The sequence below is a fragment of the Pongo pygmaeus genome, chromosome 15, assembly GCF_028885625.2.
Source record: "Pongo pygmaeus isolate AG05252 chromosome 15, NHGRI_mPonPyg2-v2.0_pri, whole genome shotgun sequence".
Lineage (NCBI taxonomy): Eukaryota > Metazoa > Chordata > Mammalia > Primates > Hominidae > Pongo > Pongo pygmaeus.
In genome coordinates this window covers 60,889,234-60,913,601 of record NC_072388.2, presented here as the reverse complement: position 1 = coordinate 60,913,601, position 24,368 = coordinate 60,889,234, and the positions used below count along the sequence as shown (strand labels likewise).

General features: G+C 38.1%; 1 protein-coding gene across 1 annotated transcript in view; it reads right to left on the bottom strand.

Annotated features, from left to right (window-relative positions):
- Positions 1–1,654: 1,654 nt before the first annotated feature.
- Positions 1,655–24,368, bottom strand: part of SYT16 (synaptotagmin 16) — a 342,174-nt gene continuing 319,460 nt past the window's right edge. The window contains exons 1-4 of the transcript XR_008493606.2: positions 18,214–18,633; positions 16,984–17,108; positions 7,909–8,024; positions 1,655–7,798 (exon numbers count right to left, since the gene is read on the bottom strand). The gene's annotated coding sequence lies outside the window, so the exon portion shown is untranslated. Of the gene's footprint in view, positions 7,799–7,908; positions 8,025–16,983; positions 17,109–18,213 lie in introns of the transcript that reaches the window.

Below are 24,368 nucleotides of genomic sequence, written 5' to 3'. Positions count from 1 at the left end.
AGAGGAGATGTGGCAACTCCTGGATGTCCAGACAGAAATCTGCTGCAGAGGCGGGGCCCTCATGGAGAACCTCTGCTAGGGCAGTCAAGAAGGGAAATGTGGGGTTCGATTCCCCAAACAGAGTTCCCACTGGGGCACTGCCTAGTGGAGCTGTGAGAAGAAGGCCACTGTCCTCCAGAACCCGGAATAATAGATCCACCAATAGCTTACACCATGTGCCTACAAAAGCCACAGACACTCAATGGCAGCCCATGAAAACAGCCGAGAGGGAGGCTGTACCCTGCAAAGCCACAGGGGTGGAGCTGCCCAAGACCATGGGAACCTACCTCTTGCATCAGCATGACCTGGATGTGAGACATGGAGTCAAAGGAGATCATTTTGGACCCTTAAGATTTGACTGCCCTGCTGGATTTTGGACTTGCATGGGGCCTGTAGCCCCTTTGTTTTGGCCTATTTCTCCTATTTGGAATGGCTGTACTTACCCAATACCCATATCCCCACTGTATTAGGAAGTACCTAACTTGCTTGTGATTTTACAGGCTTATAGGCAGAAGAGACTTGCCTTGTCTCAGGTGAGACTTTTGACTGTAGACTTTCAAGTTAATGCTGAAATGAGTTAAAACTTTGGGGGACTGTTGGGAAGGCATGATTGGTTTTGCAATGTGAGGACATGAGATTTGGGAAGGGCCAGGGGTAGAATGGCTTGGCCACGTTTCCACCCAAAACTCACCTTGAATTGTAATAATCCCCACATGTCAAGTGTAGGGCCAGGTGGAGATGTTGGAATCGGGGGCGGGGAGGTTTCCCCCACACTGTTCTTATGGTAGTGAATAAATCTCATGCTATCTGATGGTTTTATAAATGAGAGTTCTCCTGCACAAGCTCTCTTGCCTGCTGCCATGTAAGACATGACTTTGCTCCCCATTTGCCTTCTGCCATGATTGTGAAGCCTCCCCAGCCATGTGGAACTGTGAGTCCATTAAACTTCTTTCCTTTATAAATTACCCAGTCTTAGGTATGTCTTTATTAGCAGTGAGAGAACAGACTAAAACACTGGATATACACAGAAAAAGGTTATTTGCTTTGAAACACCTACATGGGCACTGATGCCCCACGTGAGTCAGTGTTTTTTAGGGGCCCCTAGGATCATCAGTCTGCAAAGCTGATAACAAACACTAGCTCCTGCTAGAAAAAGAGGGACGCCTATCTCTCTGGTGCGTGCCAGTTCACCTAATGAATCCAAGTTCATCTAATGCCCAGTTCACCTAATGAATCCAAGTTCATCTAATGCCCAGTTCACCTAAGGAATCATGGAGAATGATGCACACACCCACTGCTGTTCAATGAGTAGAGGAGCTATCTTTCACCCTGAGATTTATAGTTGTTATGTTTAAATAATGCCAAATGCAGTCAGTTCTGTTGTGTCTTTTTAATGACTTGCACTATCTAAAAACCATTTCAGGGTCACTCAGTGAAGAAACTGTGCCAGGAGACTGGGAATATCTTCTAAATCCTTAAGCAAACTGTGCTGAAAACAAACTGCTGAAAGAAATATAAGCATTTGACTTTAAAATGATGCCTCTGGAAAAAAGGGACTACAGCAGCTGCCAGATGTTCATGATCCCACCTCCCCTACTTAACAAAGGCACCTATATTTCACCAGAAATAAAATTTTATTAGTAACAAGTCAAATGTTTTAAAATACAATTACCTTTCTTCTTCCTCTCAGTTTAAAAAACAATCCAATAAAAACTCTAAATCATGACCCAAATATTTTTAAATGTGAAAAAGACATATTTTAGATTATGTAACAGATACACATTTTCCCAAACAAATGTTGTAGAACACCATCTGCTTGATATTTGAGTGCATTCCCACAGAAATAAATTTCTGCTTCTCTTCCTTCATTAATGGTTTATGACAAATTTATGACACTATATTTCACAATAGCTATACCAAAATTTTATGACCAAAAGAGCCTGACAAAAATCACTTGGCATGCTCAAATTAGACAATTTATGTGACTCTCTCATTTACACCAATCCTCCACCCCTTACTGAGACCCCAGCGACTGAGGAGAAACAGAAAAAATCACTGTAGGGGAAGATCTCTCACAGAATAAAGCTCAAAAAAGAGTTCAAGACAAGAAGTTACAGATCCAGGTGCCATTTTCAGCACAGGTTTTCCATAATCTTCAGCTTATGCAGCTACCCAAAATTCTGAATTTAATGTAGGATGTTTTTGTAAGGTTATCTCAGATTTTGCCAAGCAAGAAATCGCTAAATTCTTGTTAACTGTGAACAGAATTTCAACTTTCTTACCAAATGGAGCTCCCTTATGTGAGTATAATCAAAAGGAAAATCAAGAAGAGAAATTTACCACGTGTCATCTCCTGACTGATAAAAATGGTACATGACTCTACCCATGTTCCTTTCCTGCACTTGATACAGAGAAAACTTGTAACAGGAATAATCTTTGCATTTTACTCTACAGAGTATTATAGTATTTGTGGCAAATTTGGAAAACCAGTGTTATGGTTTTCTGATTTTACTTCATGCAGTTTATTTCTTAAAAGAAAAAAAATTCTTGCAGAACACAGACATGAACACAGAGTCTTTGAAAGTTTAAGAGTATAGGCTTCAGTGTGCATATTTCTCAAAAGATGTATCTCCCAACTCAAAGTGTGGTCGATGGATTGGCAGCATCCACATCACCTGGGAGATTTGAGAGATGAAGACCTTCATTCCTGATCCCAAACCTACTAAAAGGAATCTGTATTTTCACAAGATCCCTAGTGACTTGTATGCTCAAGAAGCACTAATGTAATGTTTTTAATCCACCCAACCCTAAAGGATAATCCTTGAGAAAGACAAAACTACTTTAATGGGGAAATTTTGTCCATAATATTCAACCAGGAATGTAACAACTTTTAGACACGGCCCATTTAATAAAAAAACAAAAAACCTGAAATTTATCTTGTTGCTGCTGTATAGTAATGAAGTATCAGAATGGGAACATATAAATTAAAATGCCATATGTTACATAAATATTAATGACCTGATTGAATTAATTATACACAACCTTCCATTGTTTCCAACCTAAGTAGTTTCTTTTGTGAGACATATACAGCTGTTAACTATTACACTGAATTCTAGAAACATGAAAATTGCCTTAGTAAACAATTATTTAATGACTAAGTACAATAGTTTCAAAAAGAATTTTGTTCAGCCAGTAATGACCATGTTACTATGATGAATTCTTATTTGATACACTCCAGAAACTTTCCCAAAGGAGTTCAGCCAGTACTGCAAATCGTTACTTTCCTCTAAGTATCAATGATAGGGAGCAAGTTGTGGGCGAAGAATAGAACCATAACATCCACTTACAATGGACTATAAAGACTGGGGTCAGGCTGTGATTTAAAGAGGAAACCAGAGGGAGAGAAGGAAGGTGGGCCCCAGTACCTGGTGTTAAGAAATGCCAAAGTTCATTCAAGCAACTCACCAGCACAAGGCGAATTAAAGAAGGCTGCCCCTCTGAGCTTGCACACAACATACACAACTTTCAGGCTGTGATTTATTGATTCTCTTTCTCCTTTAAGGCTCTCCTTAACATTAATATTAATCTGATTTGTCCCATAAAAGAACATGGAAGCTAGAGAGGTAAGGGGAGAAGGAATTGTTCCCTACCTGATTTGTCTCCCCACCACACGCACAAGATATGCCCCAGGGATGGGCTAAGGTCAGCCATACTTCTCTTAGGCAATAGTGGCTTTTTGCCAACAATAAATATGCTGTAAAGCAAAATGTATCCTCTCCTTTCCTTCTAAGGTCTGGGTCAGGAAAACTTTCCTTCACCTTGCACATCTTCTCACCTGCAAACACTTTCTGAAAGGCATGTTTGATAGCCATCCCAGTTTGGAAAAGAGAAATGCAGGTACTGCATTTGGATGTGGTAAAACAAAACCAAATAATCTGAGTTCTGGGACTGTGCATCATTCACTTATGTATCCCCAGCCCTAGCACAGTGCCTGGCTCATAATAGCTGCTCAATAGATGGTGGTAAATTGCACTTATTTTCAAGTCTTCTAGCACTGACTTTGTTAAATGTTGGGTGTTACATTGAAACCAGATAATGCATTTGAGCTTATCCATTTCCCATTTATACACAGGCTTATCCTTTAGCCTTTCCCTCACCTTAATTATTTTCTATTTTTCCTTTGCTTATCCACCCAAAGAGCTCAGTTTCAGGGATATTTTACAGTAGTAACACATTGCAAATAGTAGATATGCCGAAAATAATCTAGTCTTATGCATCACAGGTGAATGAAAGAAAGGATCAATACATTGCAGAGATCAGGTGTTTTGTGTACAGCAGACACAGGAAAGCAAAATTGAGTACAGCAAGCAAGAATACCCCCCCACACAACAAAGCTACTTTTTCTTTCACTTACTAATCCTACTCTTTATTTCTCTGGCCCCACCCTCTTTTTCCTCTTTTCTTCATTTTTCCTCTTCTACTTTTTTACGTTCTTCTTCACTTGGCCTTTAGGCTAGGTGGACACCCACAAGAAAGATCAACATTACCAAAGGCTCTCCATTTTCTGTCTCACCTTCCTTATCATAAGGATGGCTCTTGTCACCAGAGACAGGATGTCCAGGTTTAAGAAAAAAAAAAAAAAAGTTGTAGCTGGTCTTCCACCTTTTGCATCTCCTGTAATAAAGCACGCTGGGTAATCAGCAAAGCAAGCCTGTATTTGGGTCTCCCTATATATCAGTTTGCCATGCTAAAACCCCAGTAGTCTATTAGTTCACTCAGACAAGTTTACACAGTTTACATACAAATTTTCTAAATCAAGATAACATTAGTCAACCCCTTATCTATGATTTGTTTATTGGGAAAATAATTAAATGCCCTACAAGATATTTTTTAATTACCTGTTTCAAGGCAGACACTTTTTAAAAAAAGCATATTAACAAATATCACTGGGGAGGGGTAGCATTAGGAGAAATACCTAATGTAGATGACAGGTTGATGGGTGCAGCAAACCACCATGGCACGTGTATACCTATGTAACAAACCTGCACATTCTGCACATGTATACTAGAACTTAAAAAAAAAACACTGGTTTTTAAGACAGTTCCTTCTTGATGTATGAATGTATAGATGAGAAAACTCAGTTAATGATGTCATCAAATAAAACAGGCTTTTATATCTGTCACTGGTTCATTGCTCAAGAGTTCTTTCTTCAAGATTTATTAAATACAATAAATATTACAATGTCACACTTTTTTGATTTTTTTATCTTCCTCTCTTCTCAATGCCAAAGTATATATATTTCAGTCCTCAATCAATTTCGATATGTGGCATTTTTGTAAGTCATATCTATTAGCATTGCTGTCTTTTACTTATAGACACGGTCCTAAGCCAAGTGAAATGTTCATTTCAGAAAATATTTTAAAGTATTAGAAAGCTAATTCTACCTTTAAAATTGTATGATGGTGTAACTATCCCATCAAATTTGGAGTTTTTCAAATAAGATGTTATTTTTTAAAATAAGTGTTCTGATAAAGTATTTTATAAGCAGTGAAATAAAATTTTTGAAACTTTGGTACCAAATCTTGCCCACAAATTAATTTTTAAACATTTAAATCTGTATTTCAAAGCTAGCTCACCATTTATACTAAATTGCCTTTAAAAATTAACCTAAATTATAATTTTTTAGTTTCTTCTAAAGCATTTCTTCCTAATTTTGCCTCATAGTCTTATCAGTAATACATCTATGTGGTCTTCAACAACGCAGGCTAATTCGGGAACCAATACTCTTTATACCAACGGAATTCATGTTAATCACCCCAGTGATTAATTAGAGGGACCAAGTATTGAATCAAAACTAAAACCAAATTTCTCTTGAATAGAAGAAAGTCTTCTTGGTTACAAGTTGGCACCCAACTAGGGAAGATACTTTGTTGACAAGTCACCATACATAGATTGTTTTCCAAGGTATATGATTCCTAAAGGTCTGTAGTATCTTCATTTAAAGCAATGCCTTTGATTACCATTATTATGTATAAAGTGTTCTGAAAGCACATTAGTAAGCAAATCATTCCAAACCCCTTTAACAATGTTCTTCTATGTCCTATGCAAACCGTACTTTAGATTCTTATCTTCATTTATCATAGTCTTCCTAACACTCATCTTTGAGTCTTTGGTATTTTCTTAAATACACCTTTGGCACCTAGTTTTTCCAATCTGTTTTATCAGTTAATGGCAATTCTTTAAATGATATGCTCCATAGGACAAAACTTCAGACACTGAAATCAGACATCTCACTCAAACCTGAAAGAACAGTATGAACCACTTCAAACAATTTCATGAATCTATCCAACTTGTTAAATAATTATCTGTAAAATTGCAAAACATAGGGACTTATCTAAACTTCACCACCAAAGGCATTCTGAAACAATTTGTCAAATAGTGAATGATCAACTATTATACAAAAATCAGTGCAAAGTTTCATCCAGGCAGCCTTAAATGTACTCTTAGCTAGATGAAGAAATAACATCATGTGGAATTTGTTGTTCTCATTAATTTTTGCAGATAAGGTTTCTAAAAAGTATCAACTCATTAAAAACAAATTTTACCTGCCTACCCTTTTCCTGAGCTTCACAGCCTATAAAAAAAATATATAAATAAAATGTGAACTGCTAGCTAAAGGCCCACCACAAATTTTAACCAACCTGTAGAACTTATAGATAAGCCCATCTGCAAGGCTATTTTGTTAAATTTCACTTTTAAAGAGAAAAGTCTAAGCCCTCCCCGCAAAATAGTAAAATGGATCAGTTTGGAGTAATCTGGTTGTTACATTCAGCAGTTTAGTTGTAGTGTCTTTGCCCCATCTCGAATTGCTACTAATGGTAAAAGGAGAATGGTGTCAAACAATTATTTGGCACAATGCTTGACAAGTCAAAGCACTTCAGAAAGAACCAGCCCTTCCTCATATCATTTACAGAAAATTAAATGTTTTCCACCCTTCATCCTCAGGGACATGGCATTATCAATTTAATCTGTTACTTTCATTACTTTCCAGTAAGAGTGGCAGAATTTGGAAATCAGGGCATAAAAGAAAATTTTTCATCTGTATAATTGTTTAACGTAGGCCCCTTCCTACACATCTTATGTTTAAAAAAAATCTTTGCTTCTAAAGCACTAATTGACCGCTTTATCATATGTGAACATATTTTCTATTCAATTTGATGATTCTAAGGACTGCTGAGTAATAACCATTGCTCTCTCCAATCAGTTCAGCATGCATCTCATCTTTGATATCAAGTGCACTGGTAATGAGTGCCTTATATTAACATCTTCACTATAAACAGTTCAAGCATTTAGAAACAAAGTATCAATGGACTTAACAGTTACTTTAATTCATTTTATAAATAAGCAACTGAGAATTTTGCTCCAAGTGGCTGCTAGTGTAGCCCATTTCATAAATGGCATTCTCCGAAGCATAAGGCACAATATGATACGAATGCAGCTCTTCATAATAGAGAGACTGAGAACAGCATTCCTGTACCATAAACTTCAGCCGTTTTCTTGTATCAGAATATGCAGTCTTATAACAGGGAGCTTCTTTAAAGTATTCATAGCTCTCTTTCTCCGTCTCTAGATGTATCTTCCTCAGCAAATTGTTAATTAACACAGACCTTCTTAAGTAGGTTTCTGGGTCTTCAAGAAACCTGAGCTTCTCCAGAGAAAGTTTGAGAATGCAAGTTCTGTCCTCAGGTAATATCAGGTGCTGGAAAGCAAACACGATCATTAAATCTATATTTAGAAAAACAAAAACTACAGCTTTTTATGTTGACAACATTCATAAAAATGAAAAAATAATAATAAGCAAACCCTTACTTTTGGAAAATACCCATGGTAATCTTGATGTAAATCTTCTTCTTCTGCATATTTTCTCTTAAAGTAGGCTACTTTCGACGTTGTTAATGTATATGTTAATACCTTTGTTGGATAAGCTAAACAAATAAAATAATTGGGGAAAGGTCAGATTTTATTGTGGCAAATAGTATCTTATAATATAAATTTTATCTATAAAAATAAACTGGTGATCCTGGAAATTGGTATTCTCCCTTCAACGTGGTGAAGCAGTGACAACTGCCCTGGATTGAAAAGCCTGCAGGCAGGAAAATACCACCATTCAGACCCAAAACAGATGTTCTAGATAGGATACTCATGTTTATTTCCTTATGCAGCCCCTCAGAAATCAAATACCAATATACTATTTTATTTCATGCCATTTAATGTCAAAACACACCCAAATTTGAAATGGAATGTAATGGGAGGAGAAAAGAAATTTTTCATCATTCTTTTAGTTAGACTGCCTAATACAGAGAAAATTTAGTGTTACTAGGTTAATCAAATTGGCATAAAATAGTTGGCAGCCCAATTACACGTTAAAGAAATAATGGTGTATCTATAGACAAAACACTCTATGATATGATCACGGTGTAGCCATCGTCCTAACACATGGTTTAATGGTGTTCTAAGTAAATGAAAGATTTAGGTAACGTTCTGACTTGCAGACTTGACCTTGTCATAATACTGAAAGCGAAGACCTTTGTTTTCTCCTTTAAAATACGACTGCTACTGAGGTTCTGACTTGTTTAAGGAAGGACGGAGTTCCAAAAGCCAATTTTCAGTAATCGTTTAGTTTAACGGTAGTGCTTAAGGGAGTTCCCAGAGTGTACTCTAGGTGGCACTCATATCACAAAAAGGAGGCAAGAGCTACTTTAAAAGCTAAAGACAAGCAGCTTCCTAGAGAAAGCACTGAATGAATTTAGAAAACAAATTGAGTCCAGTTCAATTCTCATTCAACCTCAGGGGACAAGGCCAGAAAGAAACTTCATATTTAAACATAATTTATTTTACCCTAATACACATCCTCAAATATTCCTATGTGTTGAGACCATTTAGTTCACAAAATAATGAATAATGTATGTGTTAAATAAATCTACAGCAAGACATTTGATGGTTTTCCTCTAAAATCCTAAATTTTTCTAAGCTTAAATATTTAAAATGTGTTCAAGAATTTGCCTTTTCTAGTTTGTCCTCCAACTCAGTGGCATCTAAGCTACAAAAGCTTCCCGCAACTTTTTGTAGCTAAATAATTTTCCTCAGTCAGTAAGAAAAGCTACAAAATCATTCCCAAGCATTCGTTTTTCACTGGCATCACTGCGGATTATTAACCCAAGAGAGCCTTAAGTTATAGTTGTTATGTTTTGTTAAGGGAATGAAGAATTTTAAAACACTGGTGTATCTGATCTTAAAAGAAATGAATATGTCATGATAATTCACAACTGAACTGAAGCAAAGACAATAGTTGCTACTATACCTACACAATCCCTGAATTCAGTAAGCAAACTCGGCTTATACAGAGTTTTCACTGATTTCAAATTTTAGGAAAGAAGAACAAAACTGATTGTATAGAGAACAAAGAAAGCATCACTGAAACCAGGTTTCTCAGGGGCTGTTTTTTAGTAAACTGCATTTTCTTTGGTATATTTTTTAAGGATTTAATCAAATAATTAGGTGAAGCTTTGGGTTATCCCGTGTGACAATTACTTGTACTTCTTTTTAAACTGTTTAACTAATTGATGTAATGGTAGTTTTCCAATGTTAGTGAGCATCAGAATTATCTGGAGGGTATGTTAAACCAAATTGCTGGGTCCCACCCCCAGAGTTTCTAATCCAGTAGATCTGGGCTAGCAGCAGTGAATTTGCATTTCTAACAAATTTCCAGGTGATGCTGATGCTGCCAGTCTGGGGATTGCATTTTGAGAGCCTCTAGGTTGCAGCATTCAGCAGGTGTAGTAGTAGCACTATGGTAACAAGTTAAGAGCAGAATATTCAGTCAATCAGCTGATTGCCATATCAATAGAATGCCAGGCAATTGGCTTCATTGATTGTTGTTGCTGCTATTGCTTCCCTACACTGGCTTAGATGCTTTAGCCTCATGAGCAAAGCCAGACTGCATTTTAACTCAATAGTGAAGAATGAAGTCACTTTTCCTGGGTTCACATTGAGAAGCATCAATGGCTATTATTAGCATTATAGCTGGGCAGGTCTCTAATTTTTTTAACAAGCTCTAATGAATTACTACAGTGTAGGTGATGGTGAGAAAAGACTAGAAAATGAGATGAGTAACTTCATCATGAGCAAACATGACTTTCTTATATGTATCTTTTTAAAATGTCTGCTCATTTTATCTTCCAATGTAATGCAATATCTACAGCATTTATGACCAATTAAGAATCTTAATGAGTAATACAAGGGAAGGCAGGTGGCAGATTAGAGAACCAAATGACAAACAAACTTATAGTTCTGGCTCCCAAGTGTACCTCCAGGAACGATATTTTTATTTAACAGATCAAGACCAAAAAAATCTTATCAAATGATTCCAAGGTTCATAAAAACTGTCTGGCTATCATCAACCAATTAGCCTAATATACTGAATGTATCAGATCCTGAAAATACAGAGAAAATTCTCAGGACTTCTAGATTTGAGTCTCAGCTCCTCTGTGGGCAGCACACTTAGCCATTTAGTTTATTGCTCTTAAAAAATACCCCCATGGGTTGTTAAAATGCTGAAAAGCCTTCACAGCTGGTATCAGTTTGACAATTACCTCCCTGCAAGCTGTTTAGCTATTTAAAATGTTTTCAGTATCAATTTTGGAGGATGGTTCTAGCCACTTTTAGGTTAAAATATATAGCAAACATAAGTTCCTACATCTGTTTGCTTGGCTGGATTAGAACTCAAAACATTCGGAGCTGATAACTATGTATCCATCACCTGATTCAGCCTCCTCAGTGTCCAGATGAGAAAACTACAGCCCAGACGAGTTCAATAATTTACATTCTGGTATGTGGCTAAGAGTTTGGGTTTTGAAGTCAGATGGAAGTGGTCTGAATTCCAGCTCTGCTGCTTCTTATTTGTGTGACTTTGAGCAAATTATATAAACTCTCTAGAAATCTCATTTGTAAAGTAAGGATAGAAATAACACTGGCTCATAAGATCATTGAAATAATTCATAGAAAGTGACTGGCACTGTGCCTAGCATATAGTAAACACTCAATCAAATTGTAGACCTTATTTGTGCCATTAGTCACAAATCTACCACATAGAAGCAGAGCTCAGCCTGGCCTCCTAGCTCTGACTCAAAGACTCCACCACCCTGCCTCCCAAAGATACTAGATTGTAATCAGACAGTTAAAAAAACTGCAAGAAGACATTACAAATGATCAAGCTGAAAAAAAGTAGTACAGATTCTATAACAACTCCAAATATTTCTGGTGTATTGCCTCTGGTCATGCATTTTGGGTGAAGGAGGTGTAACTATTTTTGAAACATACAGGTAATCATCTGGATAATTAATTAAAGTTGATCTGACTATCCAAAAAAGTTTGGTTGTTATGATTCAGTAAACATGTGTAAATCTGTTATAGTTCTCCTGCAACTAAAAGGCCAAACTCAACCCAGCCTATTATTCAAATAAAGATGACGAAATAGACAAGAAAAAAATGAAATGACTTTATGTCTTCACATTCTGAGTGTTCTGAGCTCTGAGAACAGTATGTAAATTACAAAAATGAATTAGGCTGAGCCTAAATTTATCTCTGAAAGTGAAATGGCTAACACTGGCTTGAATATTCAAGCTGCTTCTAATGCTATATCCTCTGGGCCCTAAAATATCTGTGCCAAGCTCAGTGTATTTGGTAGTATAAAACATAAATAACCAACAGACTAAAAGTTACGGAACAGAGTGACCATCCCTGTCATTAGAGTTCTAGCAATACAATTTATATATAATTCTTTAAATAAATGTTTAAAATGTAATTACAAATGATTGCTCAAATGCTCTTCCTTATTGCTCTGCTTCTGCCTCCAGAAAACTAAAATCCTATTACGGTGCAAGTGATTTCATTTGGTACATGGCCTGGGGACAGTACATTAAGGAAACATCATCAGCAAATTAATTTACAAACGCTTTGAGATAACAGACCACAGTAAAAAGAACAACTCCTGTCAAAGTAATCCATTCTTTGTCAAGACTCAAAGCTGGAGACACGGTGAAGAAGTGATGAGTTCAATATATCCTAATTTTACTTTGGTTTTCATTTTTCCCCCCACAACATTTAAATCAAAACATTCCAAAAACAGAGTTGAAACCATCCTATTAGATGTGTGCATCCTACCCACAGACAGAAGGGGTGGAGGCTGATCAAGGAGGAGAAAGAAGGTGGGTTCCATCTCAGATCAACAACTGACTTGTGTTATAGATAAATCAGGCACTTCAGCTTCACAATGTCTTACTGATTTTTCTTTGTAACATGTTAGCCTGGCATGAGCCTTTAAAAGTGCAATTGTCCCTGTCTAGCTAAATAATGCTTTGCTGGTGACAAAGCTACTGGAGATATTTCCTTGAGGGCCATGACCACAGTTGATTAGAAAGAGTTACCCCATCTGTCCCTGCTAACCACATTCTGCAGTCTCGCTGCATGGCTTAAAATACTTCAGCATAACCTTCTAGTTCTGTCCAACGGCACTAGTTCAAATACCAGCTCTACAGTTTATTTGCTTACTGACTTTGGCCAAGATATTTAAACTCAAAGAGCCTAACTTTTCTTTATCTGTTAAATGGGGGGACAATATCAAACTCATTGAGTTTTACTGGAATTAGAAGAGATGATGTTTAAAAAGCAGTTACTCAGTGCCTGTCACATGTGCTCATATTTCCTGCTCAGTAAATGTTACGTATTATTATTGCAGTGACTTCATTTTGAAATCATATGTACATATCCTGTTCAGCAGCATTATATTATACCTAGGACATTGGTCCTCTCTTTAGTGCTAAGCATGGGCTGCATGAAGCATTCATGAGTGTATTCAAGAAGGTAGATGGGTGCAAAGTTCAAGGCTATGATGCTGTGCCTTCTGGAGACCTTTGGCTCTGTTGATGTTTAGCAATTTTCCATCAGCCATCTTTCTTCTCTCTCATAACCCCCTTGCCTAGCACCTTTCTGGATAATATCCTTTATGGTAGCAGAACTCAGTGTCAGGTTTTATCTCCAAATCAATGGAGCAATCTGTTTCTTCAGATTTATCCAACCCAAGCACAATATTGACTTTACGGGCAATTTAGAATTACTAACAAGTTCCAGCTCCTAGCAGACTTTCTTAGGAACTTCCAGGAATACTGAGAGCCAATGACTTAGAAGAGTTTCTCAAGATACCAGCAGCATTGTCTGGTACTAGATTGCATCCACGTCCCTTGGGATAACCCCAAGCACAGGCATGGAATAGTAAAGAAAACCCCACCAGTTCCACAAGCCTATCCTGCTCCAGTGGTAATGGTCTCTGAACCAAACAGAACACCATTAGGTTTCCTTAGATGCTGCACTAAAGCCAATTGCTGCTGTGATCTGGCCCTGCTAATGATAGAAATTTAGAGGCGAAGTGCAGGAGGCTTTTTGGGTAAACTTTTTGATTTTCCACCCCCTAGAAGTGCATTCCTGATTTTGAGGAATGATGCTTCCTTTTACCCCATCTTTTACCTTGGAAAGTAGAAATGAATTAGAAAGAAAATTGCTTTTTTGGAGCCACATTGTAGTATATGGGTTCCAAGAAATCCATACCTAGAGATATGCTAGAGAGGTACTACAACTTCCCTCAATACCCAGGACTGGTACTCAAAGAAAAGAGTTTTAATCCCTCACCTATGGATAATAGTGGCCTTTCTAAAAATACCTGATCTATATCACTCACATTGTCTTCCACTTTGATATCACCACCACCACCACTCCCTGCTTGAGTATATTAACAAAAACATCTATCCAAGCCAATGTTGCTTCTGCTAGCCCAAAAGGGTTGTAAAAAAAACATAAGATTGAACTAATCATTAATTTTACTCACTTTAAAACACATAAGGATTCGCTAGGAGTTGGGTGACTCTCTGCCCTCACTCATATGGTATCTGATTTGTGTTTCACCTGGAATTGCTCTAGTGGTGAAATAATTTTCATTCACAGGGTACCTTTTCGCTAAAGAGCTATAGGTGCTTCCATGGAATAGCACACAGCCATACTATACAGCCATAAAAAAGAATGAAATCATGTCCTTTGCATCAACATAGATGGAGCTGGAAGCCATTATCCTAAGAGAACTAATACATGAACAGAAAACCAAATACTGCATCTTCTCATTTATAAGTGGGAGCTACATTGAGTACACATGAATGCAAAGAACAGACACAGGGGCCTATTTGAGGGAGGAGGGTGAGGATATAAAAACTACCTCTCAGGTACTACACTTATTACGGGGGTGGTGAAATAATCTGTAGACCAAACCCAGTGGCACACAATTCACCCATGTAACAATCCTGCACAGGTACCCGTGAACATAAAAGTTTTTCTTAAAGAGCTGTAGGTGCTTCATTAAATTGTGTTACATTCATGCTCAAGCAATCTACTTAAGCTTGTAGTCTTATACCCCACATTAGATAGAGAGAAAATGAGCCATAAAGCAGTAAAATGAGCAGCACATGGAGGCGGAATTGAGGTTCTAGGTTCTTGAGTCTTGACTATCTTTACAATATTCCCAACTTTTGTTCATGTTCCTTACTCATGCTCCCTTTTCCTAAGCACTTTGAAAACAACACGTACTCTGAAATACACACGCAGAGTAGACTTCCCAGCCTCAAACTTGTTCCTCCTGTCCTTCTAAGCACCACTGATATTTAGATAACTCTTGTGTTTCTACCAAGAAGCCTTTTTGCTGCACTTTACTTTCTGTCGTTCTTTTATTTTCTAAATATAAGGCTATATTACAATATTGAGCACAACATTGGTTAGCTCTTAGTGCTTTTCAGTAATATCCTTCCGCCACCCCTTCCCCCCAGCTGAGAATTACTGCCGTGAATTGGATGGCTCTGATAATTAGCCCATTTGTATAAATTTAATTAGGAAAAAAGAAAATATAAAAAATGGTGTTAGATTACAGAGGGTAAACATTAATGTATTAACACTATTTAGATAAACAACTTAAACAGAAAAAGGAAAAAAGAATCGACAAGGATTGGCCTCTCCCAAAACTCAAAGGTATCCTTCCTTTCTTTTAGCGCTGAATGGTTTTGTTCAATGTACTCCTACCTCTGCTTCAGAGTTAGCAGTTTAGCTTTTTCTAGGTTTCTAAGGCATATTGCTTTGACAAATAGAGCAATCTGAACTGATTATTCCTTGGCTTTACAGTTATTGTTGGGATGCCGGCTGACATGAGTCATCAGTAGAGATCCCAGGTATGGAGGTAAGGGCCTCAACCTCTTGATAAAAGTTTTCAACATCTGTCTGTGCATCAAGGCATCTTCTAAATTCCATGAAGTTTACATGACATAAAATGGAACATAGAATTTTCACACATACCTAAAAACTTCCAAATGGAGTATATAAGTAAAAAAGACTGAAATTAGAATTTGGTTTAGTTTTAACCTGCTTGATCTCAGCTTTAGCCAAATCTTATGCTCCTAAGTGTGTGCCTTCTTTATAACCCATTACATATACTAGTGCAGCTGGTGTTCAAATTGATGAGGGTACTAGATCCTTAAATAAAAATTGGTGGAGTTTTTTCCACACTCTAACTTTGGACCCACCAATGTCTCCAGGATTATATGTGGATATTATAATGATACCATTTGATTTATTTTTATTTTTTAAAGCTAAATACCATAAAATTTTCTGATGCATGACTTTTCAAACAGATCCGTTTATCAAAGTTGCACAGGATATATTCTGCATATTACACATTTATGATAGAACCAAAATTAAAATTTAGGAACCTCTTACACTGGCCTTTTTGATTGTGGCAGTGGTCTTAATGAAAGGGCAGATTGATTCATGTAAATTAAAGGGCACTGAACGATCTTCAACTTTTATGCACATGACATAAGAGATAGGCTGTGGTATAAGTTACTAATCACACAACTAATTCATCTACATGAACCAATAATTGTGGCTGCTTTGCTCAAACTTTCCTCAGATTGATAGCATGAATGGAACTCTGTACACATCTCATGGCAGATGACGGTAAATATTATTGGTCTCTTTGGGTTGTTTCTCACCATAAAATACGGTCAGTATGATAAATGAAGGAGAAGGGTGGATGGTGCTAAGGGCTAACAAAACCAACATTTTTGACAGTTCAAATGCTAATCTTTAATGCTTAAAATTATTAAACTACAGATATTTAAATAAGTGACTATAGAGATCAATAATCTTAAAGTCTCATGGTATTCATAAATCTGTACCACTAGACCGGAATAAATTTTCAAATAGGTTTCTGAATAAAAATTGTCAATTATTTATTTTTATAAAGGGAGGAAAGAAATGGGATGAAATGCAGCATGGTATATTCTTATAAATTTGATTGTAATTTGCTAGGCTGGTTACCTATAGGAAGGGCACAGTACATGTGAAAGTTACAAATGCTGGAGGGTTGAACACTCATTTAAGATGTATTCAGTCTTGAAAATTGAGTTTAAAATGTTGAAGCCTCATAAGTTTCTATCATCATGACCTTATGCAAATCAAATGTGAAACATCACAATAATCTCTTTCTGCAACTTGGAGAGTTCTCCTCACTTCCTTCATTCAGACATGCACTCGTGTGCACAGTAGGCTTCCGCTTGGCATGTTCCCGGAGCCAGGCTACCTAATTTGGCCCACCCTATTCGCATGGATCTTAGAGAGGAAAATCTGCCAGCCCACAAATGTCCTTTTTACAGAAAACCTCTATTGACTTCTACCCAGCAACCATCTATATAAACAACCCCTTATATTGATCTTGTAAGTTATGGTAATGTTACATTAGCATTCATTTCTCTGGATACATATTTAAACAGTAATTTCTTTTAAGCTAGCAATTACCTGGTAATGCTGAATCAATCCGAAAAGTGTATTTCTAGAACAGCTTCAGAAAATCTGGTGAGAGTTCCCCTTTGCACAGCGAGCATTTCTCACAGCCTCAGGCTCATGAATGGGTTACCTGAGATCTTGAAACAAGGAGACAGACACAAATAACGTCGGGCGAGTCAGGACTGCACTGACATGAACTGGTTCTCAAGTCAGGAGAAAGCCTGCAGCAGGAGGATAATATCTAAGATATTTGAGATGGGGTTGGTCTGGACTAGATAGATAGATAAAACTTCAAACACACACAATCACTTCAGTGTTCTCCAGATTTAAGTTTAAACATGAGGAATCTTAACCATCCTAAGAAATTTGGAAATAACTGAATAACTCATCTTACCAGTTATTTACTTGGGAGATTATTTTTGGAAGATTATCAGTAGGCTGATTTTTTTTAAAAAAAAATCAGAGTCATTCTTAAGTTTTAATGCCAGATTTTATATAATTTCAGGAAGTATTCCCTCTAAAGTAACAAACCAGCAGTTAGCTCAAAACATGAACCCGGTCTTTCTTTGGAATGCACATTCTTTCTCACAAGATTTGAAATTGCCAAATGCTACTTTTTCTTTGAAGACAGCATTTCTTTAAAGGGCCATGTTTAACTGCACCTTTTCTACATGGATGTATGCTTACGGATCTCATCATCGTCTAAATTTAGAGAGATGCGCTTTCCAAAGGAAGATAGGCAGCCAATAAGGAGGATCCCATCAAAAGAGAGGTGAGTTACTATGGTTACTTTTCAGGAGGTTGAGTAACAGTGAACGGCTGCTCTTGGCCAAATGGACCCTTTCCAGAGGAGGACCTAAAAAGAATGTTGCTATCCATACGTGTTGATTCAATTAGTCGAGACTACACTATGTCGTTTGAGCTTTAACCACAGGCTTTCTATGGGCGATTGCTGCTTCCAGCCTAGCCGCACATAGACAGCGAAGTCAACGGAAAAACAAGGACTGAAAACTTCCGAACGCTAACCCTAATAGCGAAGAGCAGGGGAATCTTCACCCAAGAACCAATCCTAAGGTTTACATTTAAAAAATCAAATCAGGTCATTTGGGACCAGCAGCTGGCCACTCTTCAATGGCTGGGGGCGGGGTGGGATCCCGGAACACGTCCCTATTCTCCCCCTCAAGAAAAGGAGTCTCTTCTGAGCTCGGAGGAAGTCACCTGGCTGGATGAATCCAGACATACCTTGCGAGCTGGGTCCACTCACCAGATCGGCGCATGCACCTGTTAGGTAGAAGCGCGGGGTTCGGTGCTCACTCCTGCTTTTGCGACTGTCACTCTTCAGTCGGGCGCTGACAGCGGCAGTAGCGGCAACTGCAGCTCGGCGGGCAGCCCTGGCTCCTGCAGGTCCGTCCCTCCGGTCTCTGAAGCGCCTCTCACTCCGGGTTCGCAGCGCTAGGCGGGCGCGCAGCTGTTCTCAGCTCGCATTGGACCACAGGGAGCAGATGTTACCCGGTTGCTAGGAGCGTTGCTAGGAGGCGATGACGCCCCTCCACAGCTCGGGAGCAACTTTCCTGTAGGTCGAGTGCGCCGGCGGGGGCTGCTGGGAGCAAGGTTGAGAGCTGGAACGCCGAGGGGCGGCGAACAAAGACCCCCGACAGAGGGGTCCCGACTGCGCTCGGCTAAGTTGGGGCCGGCAGAGTGGGCTGGGAGGCTGGGGCTGGGCGAGAGTCGCGGGCCCGGGTAGGTGAGCGGCCCCGCGCCTCCCCGGGCAGGTCACTCTCTGCAGGCCTTGGCTCGGTGTCCCCTACGGAGGTCGGGTTTGGGGAGAGGGGTGGGGCGGCACTTTCAGCGGCTGAGGAAGCAGCGGGGTTTGGCTCAGTGTTGTTGTTGTTTTTTTTTTTTAGACCCTGACCCTTCCTCTGGGATACTCTTCGCCTTGGAGTAGGACCCTGAGAAGGGAGAACCGGATGAGTTCGTGGGTGTGACCCGGGGTGAGGCGTTTGGGGATGAGCAGTACCGGATCTTCCGCCTTCTGGGACTCTCCTCCCTAGTGTGTTCGTGTTTGTATCTGCAGGTTTGAGCACTTGATAGATTCTGAGGAGGGATATATTAACTAATCCATAAAAATCAGTCCAGAGTCTAATTCCTTTTGGCGTTGTCTGTGGCTGCCTACTGGCAGGGTGCCTCAGATTTAAAAAAAAAAAAAAAAAAAAAAAGTTCTTGTGATCTAAAACACGTCCTTCACACAATTAGAAAGTCTTCATTTTGGTCCAACAGCTAATTAAAACCTCAGGCCAACATGTAAACTTGTTTAACATGAAAATGCACAAAAGCAAAGGTATTTTTCACAAAGGAGACTAGAGGTGTGCATGTTTTAGCACTTTAGTATACTTTAGTGTACATGTACACATTAGTATAAATTTACCCAAATGATTGCATAATTTCTCATATCTCAAGCTATGTTTTTGTGTTTTACATTGCTTTTGTTGTTGTTGCTAAATAGGGCTGTTTTCTTGGGGATGGGGGATGATTAGAACATCAAAGTGGGCAATTTGGGTAGCCAGTAAGCCAAATTAAAGAAGGGAAGATGAAAAATCTACTAGAGAAATGTTACCCAAAGCTATCTTCAGAGAGAGAATCACACTGAAGAAGAGACACATCACTTCCCTGGTTCCCTGTAGAGTCATGCCAGGGCCTGGAAGGAAGAGAACACGACTGGGAATCAATTAGAAAGAAAAGTTGCTGTCTTTGGAGCCAGGGCAGGGCTGCTCTGTAGTGTTATATTGATTCCTCTGGTGGCTGGCATTCTGTGAGGCTGAAGGGGCTACACCAGCAGCCCCACCACTCTCAGGGCCCCCTGCTTGCTCTCTCAGCACCTACTGAAAGCCTGTGGCAAAGCTAACAGTTTGTTAGCCCTAAGATTTAAAAAGCTGGTAACCTAAAATCGAACAGTCTGAAGAAGTAATAATAAGCCACAGTGGGTTGAAGATCTGATGATAAAGTTTCAGCTATCAGGTATGACAGGGGGCTTTGAGATGGGGTACACTTCAAATCCAGGAGATGGTCCTAGCCAGAAGTACACCACTGCTGCTTCCTTCTTAGTTGGAATAAGGGCAAGATGCAGCTGATATCTCAGTGAGCCTTGTCTTCTTGTCCAGCTCATCTCAAAACACTCTCCTCCTTGCTCTTTAAGGTCCAGTCACGCTGGACTTTTTTCAGTTTCCTTGAATAGGGAAGGGTCTCACTTGCCTAAGGTATTTTGTACATGCTGTTTCTTCTTTCTTAATGTGCCTCCCTTTTACCTGGCTTACTCCTACTCAGCTTTCATGTCTCAGCTTAAATACCACTTCCTCATAGCAGCTTCCCCTGACAGCCTCCCACCGACTACATTAGCCCCCTAATTATGTTCCCAATTCACCCTACCAATCCTATTTCACAATATTCATCACACCAGATTTTAAGCTAGTTCACCTGGTTAACAGATTTTAAGCTAGCACACAGTGCCTGGTACATCAAAGGTAACCAAGAACGCATGGGAATAGATGAATCTACCCTGCCTGGTTTGAGGTCCCTGTTTTCACCTTAGCTACGTAGCTATCAGTTCACGCACTTACACTAACCTTCAAGGCAGCCACTAGTTGCTGTCTTTACAGTTACTCAAGCAAAAGAGGGGAGCTGGGGGAAAGCCTATTATACAGAAAATAGTATTCTTCCCTTAATGAGACACTGTTTATAAAGTGACTTTTTTTTTCCTTTTCAAAACATCTTATAAAGGTTACTACCTGCATTTTAATAGCATTGGGAAATACTCACCTAAAGTCATTTATATATTTTCCTAATTCTCGTCTTTCCACACCCTCTAAAGTGGTCGTGAGTCCTCCGAGATGAACGGTTTCATTTTTCCTTAAAATACTCCTCTACCTCAGGTAAAAGCAGTCTCCATAATAACACGCTATATCTTATGGAGAAAAAAATGTATTTGGGAGCAGCTAGGTAATTTGACCAGTATGGACGGTAAGTCTAGTGTTATACTTTATCTGAATGGCCTAGGAAATCTTTACTATTGTCAGTTTAAATCAACAAATAATTGCCAAATCCCCTCCTCCTCTGGGACTACCTCAAGATATAACAGATGTTGGAAGACGCGAAAGAAAGGTCAAGGTAAGCCAAGATCACAGGATTCCTTGATGGCATAACTGGAATTAGAAAACAGGTATGATTTTAATCTTGACTGTGTTATTTATGTCTGCATATATAATTGGATCAATTCTGCAATTCTCCTTCTAAGATTAGAATCTTTCACTAAACAATTTTGGATTTTAAAATACATATTAAAATTCCATACTACCTACCTTAGAATTTATCCAAATTCTAATCTTCTCACCACTCAATCTTGTCCCTCCTCGAGATGACCATAGACATAATGCCAGTCCTGTCTCCTACTTATCTGTTTGCTGAAAAGAATCAGATGTTTTATTATGTAGTGGAATGCACATTAAAATTTATCAGCACTGTGAAATGTCACCCAAGCTTCCCCTTGAGCCATATTTCTGAATCTTTCTGGAGCAACCCCAGAGAAACTGTAAGGAGACTATGAAGCTTACAATACGTATAATGTGATTTGACTTATTTGACTTATCAATAAAATGCTACACAGGATAATTTTTTAATTACTACAAAAGAAAAAAAAAAAGAACCAAAGAACCATAGATGTCTGTCTGAATTATTTTATCATTTCAACATGGGTAAGCCTGTGTTGAAGCAATGTCACAAGATAGCAATCATTTGCCAAGTTTAAGCTCTCCAGATGACATACTCTAAGATTCATATATGGAAAAATGTTTCCTCTGCATTATTCTTTTTTTGCTCATATATTTGCTTTAATGTTTTCAGTATGCCATATATGTATGTACCTACTAGTGCACATACACACGTAGAAGTGGTCAACCTTGCTCAGCCTACTGGCTCAAAACTCTTTGCCCTGTGGCTTTGGAAATGTGAACTCAAATGGTCTTTATTTGCAACAATGCTCCTTCAAGTGTTGAAATGGTCTAAGTCTACAGTGACTATGGATGTAAAAGTAGAAGTAGAACCCTTAATCAGCCCATAGTGTTCTAGTACTGTCATGGGTTAGAAAGAACTTAAGCAACCAATAAGCTTGCCATTGGCAAGCTTTTCATAAATAATCACCAGTACCATGACATTTCAAATAATTTTTTAAAAAATGTAAGTATGCCATAACTTAACTAACAAGAGTCTTACCAATACTGTTTCATTTTCTTGGGCATATAAATAAACTACAATACCCAGCCTTCTTAAATATAGGTGGACCCATTGGACTAGTTCTGGCCAATGGAGTTTGGGCAGAAGTGAAGAGCAGCACCTCTAAGCCTGTCCCCTAAAACACATCATTTGACCCTCATGGCTTTTCTTCCTCCATTTGCATGGTAATACATTCCTTCAAAGGCCATAAGGACTCTGAATGGCCAAATCACAAAAGGAGCCTCAATCCCTGAGATACTGCTAGAAAGAAAACTGAATGGCCAAAAACATCCCAGATTAGGGAGAAATAAACCTTTCTTATGTGAGTCAACTGACATTTTGGGTTATTACAACAGGTAACATTGCCTCAACTAATACAGAATTGTAAAATTGTTAAAAATTGTCACTGAAACATCTATAGAATTGTATTTCTCTATGCTTTTCTGTTTGGGGGAAGTCAGCCTTGTTTTGAGTGCTATGTAGGTGTCTGAATATAATAACTCAGCTCCCTCTACTTCTAGCTTGTTGCATCTGAGCCTTGTAAACTTCTGAGAACTGGGTATTCATAGAGGGGAAAGTGTTCTGGACAAGAGCTTCTCTAATGAGGAATTACATACACTTTTGTACATGAACACCTACACTTTGCATTTTGCCTTCTCAGAATCCCCTTTAGATGCAATTTAATTAATTCAGGTGATCCTTACATTTATTTAGCTCCTTACCTGCTGTTCTTCAAGTCAGCATTTGAACTGGTATATGTTGATTTGTATATGTGTTCACCATAAAAGCCTACAGCACCCTGAAACCAAATAAACTGTATGGATCATACATGTAATGCTTATAGTTCTAAAATATATGTCTGCAGTTGGTATGGTTTTGAAGTTAATGGTTTTTGTATATACTAAAATAAGCAGTATCATTCAGGCCCATAAAATTTGCATGTTGATGCTGCAAAACTGTATCTTTTTTTAACATAAAAAATTTTCACACATGTACATATAAGCCATCTGCTAAAACTTTATTGATAAAACCAGTAGCAGCAGTTTTACAAAATTGGAATGATTTTCAGTTTTCATGAACTATCATGAATTCACTTGCAGCAGACATTTTATACAAACTGGGGCTAATGCTTCTTCTATGTTTCTGTTTTAAACAAAAAGCAATTAGAATTTATCCTCATGCATTTAAATATCTAATACAGAAATAGTGTTTAGACTGCATAAAATATGCTTTCCAACATCACTGTGAGACTGAACATCTGCCTTAAGTATTATTTGCACAAGAAAAACAGTATAATTCTTCTAATCATGAATTTATTCCTTGTCACAGGTAAAGTTTTACACTTTCTAACATTTTCAAAGGGCATTTCTAACAAAAAGTATCGACATTCAATATCTCACTGATTGGTCTTGTTTAAACACAATACGTAATAGTAAGATAGTAATACATTAAAACCATCATTATGAAATCTTAAAGACTACAAAAGGTAGAAAGGTATTCTAGTTTTTAACAATTAAAAAATTTCCACACCTTTTCCTATACACAAATTATCCACTGATAGAAGTAAATTTAGAGATAGGATGGGTCATTACATTCTACAGCTGTTTGTTCTGGTAACAGCTAGTGATACATTCATGCTTCTTTAATAAGAGACACCATGAATCAATAAGTCATACTATGAGAAACACAAGGACACCCACATGGAATGTTCTGAAGATTGTCAGAAGTTTCTAAAGTAAGGGTTCAATTCTTTTGAGGAGAATTTTTTTTTCTCTCTTGAACCTCTGGACCACATACAAATTCTCTACTGGAAAACTAGAGGAGGAACTATAAGAGCATCCAGGTCTGAAAATGCCTATGAAACACTGGGAGAGGATTGGGGTGGCTCCCACCTTACAACTAACAAAACTGGCCTTGAACAATCAATTTGCCAAGAAATTCTTCTAGTGACTTAGAAATCTAGAGGAAGACTAGATTTTATATTAAACCATGTTATACTTAACTATCCACAAAAGTGAAATTTATAAAATTATTGACTGCCTTTGACAACCACCAAAACTCAGCACAGTCTAGTACATATAAATAATGTATTAAAGTAAGCATAGAATAGAAAAAGTACATGTTTACAATGTTAA